Below are 4,802 nucleotides of genomic sequence, written 5' to 3' on the forward strand. Positions count from 1 at the left end.
CTCTCTCTCTCCTGCTAGCCATGTGAAGACGTACTTTCTTCCTCTTCACCTTCAACCATGATTATAAGTTTCCTAAGGCCTCCCCAGAAGCAGAAGCCTGTACAGCCCATAGAAGCACAAGCCAATTAAACCCCTATTCTTTATAAATTACCCATTTTCATATATGTTTTTATAGCAATATGAGAATAAACTCATACAGCAAATTGATACCAGAGAAGTGGGACATTGCTATAAAGATACCTGAATATGTAGAAGCAACTGTGGAGCTGAGTAATAGGCAGAGGTTGAACAGTTTGAAGGGCTCAGAAGAAGACAGGAAGATGAGGGCAAGTTTGGAACTTCCTAGAGAATTGTAGAATAGTCGTGACCAAATGCTGATAGTGATATGGACAGTGAAGTCCAGACTGAGGAGGTCTGAGATGGAGATGAGAAACTTATTGAAAACTGGAGTAAAGGTCATTGTTGCTATGCTTTAGCAAAAAGACATGCAGCATTGTCCCCCTACTCTAGGGATCTGTGGAAGTTTAAACTTTAGAGAGATGAATGAGGGTATCAGGAAGAAGAAACTTTTAAGCAGCAAAGCATTCAAAACTTGGCCTGGCTGCTTCTAACAGCGTACATTCATATGTGTGCACAAATAGATTGTCTGAAACTAGAACATATATATATGTGTGTGTATATATATATATTTATTATACTTTAAGTTCTAGGGTACATGTGCACAACGTGCAGGTTTGTTACATATGTATATATCTGCCATGTTGGTGTGCTGCACCCATTAACTCGTCATTTACATTAGGTATATCTCCTAATGCTATCCCTTCCCCCTCCTCACTCCCCCCTCCCGACAATAGGCCCCAGTGTGTGATGTTTCCCTTCCTGTGTTCAAGTGATCTCATTGTTCAATTCCCACCTATGAGTGAGAACATGCAGTGTTTGTTTTTCTGTTCTTGTGATAGTTTGCTGAGAATTATGGTTTCCAGCTACATCCATGTCCCTACAAAGGACACGAACTCATCCTTTTTTATGGCTATATAGTATTCCATGGTGTATATGTGCCACATTTTCTTAATCGAGTCTGTCACTGATGGACATTTGGGTTGATTCCAAGTCTTTGCTGTTGTGAATAGTGCCTCAGTAAACATATGTGTGCATGTGTCTTTATAGCAGCATGATTTATAATCCTGTGGGTATATACCCAGTAATGGGATGGCTGAGTCAAATGGTATTTCTAGTCCTAGATCCTTGAGGAATTGCCACACTGTTTTCCACAATGGTTGAACTAGTTTACAATCCCACCAACAGTGTAAAAGGGTTCCCATTTCTCCACATCCTCTCCAGTACCTGTTGTTTCCTGACTTTTTAATGATTGCCATTCTAACTGGTGTGAGATGATATCTCATTGTGGTTTTGATTGCATTCCTCTGATGGCAAAAATTAATTCAAGATGGATTAGAGACTTAAATGTTAGACCTAAAACCATAAAAACCCTAGAAGAAAACCTAGGTAATACCATTTAGGACATAGGCATGGGCAAGGACTTCATGTCTAAAACACCAAAAGCAATGGCAACAAAAGCCAAAATTGACAAATGGGATCTCATTAAACTAAAGAGCTTCTGCACAGCAAAAGAAACTACCATCAGAGTGAACAAGCAACCTACAGAATGGGAGAAAATTTTTGCAATCTACTCATCTGACAAGGGGCTAATATCCAGAACCTAAAAGAACTCAAACACATTTACAAGAATAAAACAAACAACCCCATCAAAAAGTGGGCAAAGGATATGAACAGACACTTCTCAAAAGAAGACATTCATACAGCCAACAGACACATGAAAAAATGCTCATCATCACTCGCCATCAGAGAAATGCGAATTAGAACTTATATTTAAAAGGACAGCAAAGCATAAAAGTTTGGAAAATTTGCAGACTGGCCATGTGGTAGAAAAGAAAAACCTATTTTCTTGGGAGGAAATTGAGGGAAAATGGTTTTGTGGGCCAGGCCCAGGGCCTTGCTGTTCTGTATAGTCTCAAAACATGGAGCCCTGCATCCCAGTCCTTCCAGCTCCAACTGTAGCTAAAAAGACCCCAGATATGTCTCAGGCCACTGCTCCAAATGGTGCAAGCCAAAAACCTTGGCAGCTTCCATGTGGTGTTAAGCCTGTGGGTTCACAGAGGGCAAGAGTTGAGGCTTGGGAGCCTTTGCCTAGATTTCAGAGGATGTGTGAAAACACATGGATGTCTAGGCAGAAGTCTTCTGCAGGAGTGGAGGCCTCATGGAGAACCTCTACTAGGGCAGTGAGGAGGGGAAATGGGGAGTTGGAGTCCCAACATAGAATCTCCACTGGAACACTCCCTAGTGAGGCTATGAAAAGAGAGCCACTTTCCTCTAGACCCCAGAAAGGTAGATCCACCAACAGCTTATATCATGTGCCTGGAAAAGCCACAGGCACTCAACACCAGCCTGTGAAAGCAACCAAGAGGGCTGCACCCTGCAGAGCCACAGGGATAGAGCTGCCCCTGGCTTTGGGAGCCCATCCCTTGCATCAGTGTTGCATGGATGTGAGACATGGAGCCAAAAGAGATTATTTTGGAGCTTTAAGATTTAATAATTGTCTTCTTGGGTTTCAGAGTTGCATGGGGCCTGTAGCCCCTTTGTTTTGGCAAGTTTCTCTGTTTGAGAAATGGAATATTTACCCAATGCCTGTACCCCCATTGTATCTTGGAAGTAAGTAACTTGGTTTTGAATTTACAGGCTTATAGGTAGAAGGGACTTGCCTAGTCCCAGATAAGATTTTGGATTCAGACTTTTGAGTTAATTCCAGAATGAGTTAAGATTTGGGGGGACTGTTGGAAAGGCATGATTGTGTTTTGAAATGTGATAAGGACATGAGATTTGGGAGGGGCTGGGGCGGAATGATATGGTTTAGCTCTGTGTCCCCACTCAAATCTCATGTTGAATTGTAATCTCCAATGTTGGGGAAGGGACCTGGTCGGAAGTGATTAGATCATGGAGGTGGATTTCCCATTTGTTGTTCTCAGGATAGTGAGTTATCATGAGATCCGATTGTTTGAAAGTGTGTAGTACTTTCCCTCTGCCCTTTGCTCTCTCTCTCTTGCTGGCGATTTGAAGATGTGATTGTTTCCCCTTCACCTTCCATAATGATTATAAGTTTCCCGAGGTCTCCCCAGAAGCAGAAGCCTCTATAACCCATAGAACTGTGAGACAATAAAACCTCTTTTCTTTATAAATTACCCATTCTCAGGTGTATTTTTATAGCAGAGTGAGAATAAACCAATACATATAGCAACTCAACATATGTAGAATGTCACAAGTAAGTTAATAGCTCCCAAATATTTAGTTCAGTGTCTTAGGCATTTACAGTCATGATCTTGTTCAACTACTATCTAAGAGCTAATAACTCCTATATTAGTTTTGGCTATATTCCTCTCTCAACAACATAAGATCTCGTCAATAATGGATTAAGTACTTATATATTTATTTATCTCATCAATAATCTCATCAATAAAGAATTAATTTCTTATGGATTTGTTTATCCTGTAAAGAAGAAACACTGAGTTAATCAGTCTAGAGTATTTTAGTGATATCAACAGAGCTTATGTCTCTTTCCATTTTTCTTTTCTCCTAAGCCCAACTTGCAGGCTATTGTCTTTCTTCTGTTGCCAATGGATACAAAATAGCTGCTGTACCTGCAGGTCTTATGATCTCATTCCAGGTATTAGAAGGAAAGAGGAAGTAGCAAAGGGCAGAAGGGCAAAGGAAATGACAACTATCTTTCTCGATCAATTACACTTTCCTGAATCCCTTACCCAGTGAATTTCCAATTATATCTCATTAGAACTATGTCTTATGACATCCATACCTTTGGTAGATAAAAACAAATGCAATTACATTTTCAACTTTTATCACTGTCTTGAATTTTCCCTTGAACTTCTAATCTGTATACCTAGCTCCACCTGAGCATCCCAGGGGCAACTCCAGCACCACAAATCTAATACAAACTGAATTCTCCTTCTATCCACATTTCTTCTCCATAGATGTTCTTCAATCTAGTAAACATCTTAAGACAGAATTCTTGGTATGAGCTCAAATCTTCTATATATAATTGATAATCAAGCCATGTCTTCTGCCTCTCAAATACTGCCTGAATTTTCTCTTTCTTTCTAATTCAAAAATTTTAACTTAGTTTTGGCTCTTGTAGCTCTTGCTTAGAAAATTGCAATAGCCTTCTGACTAGTCATTCTGTTTTGAGATACAACTTCTTTCAATTTTACCTCATACTTCTTAAAGAATTATGTTCTAAAAGGCAAATCTGATCATGTGCTCCACTTCCACCTATATACTCCTTAGCTAGTATGTATACATTTATACATATAGCTTTTTATGGCTACTTTCAGTTTTATAAAATTTGCAATTTTTATGCATAACAAATGCTCCTGTGTCACTGTAAGTAATTAATTAAAGGCATTGACTCAGTAAATTATAAGCTGAAAGTACATTAATTCTTTGCCACTATTTCCTTTTTATATCCGTTCTATTGAGTTGTTCTTAAATGCAATCCAATCTGTATAACAGTTTTAATCTTGAATTCAAATTTTAAAGCTCGTTCTTTTACCAGTAAGGAGTTTTGTGATTATTGCTAGACAAACTCTACCTACATTATGCAGGATAAATATTTAGTTTTTTGATTCAGGATATGTCTCCCATTGATAGCCCTTGCAATGTGGTTCTTGATTACTAAATCCCACTCTTCTACCTCAGAAATTATTTCTGTTAGG

This window comes from Papio anubis, chromosome 9 (genome assembly GCF_008728515.1).
Source record: "Papio anubis isolate 15944 chromosome 9, Panubis1.0, whole genome shotgun sequence".
NCBI classification, from domain to species: domain Eukaryota; kingdom Metazoa; phylum Chordata; class Mammalia; order Primates; family Cercopithecidae; genus Papio; species Papio anubis.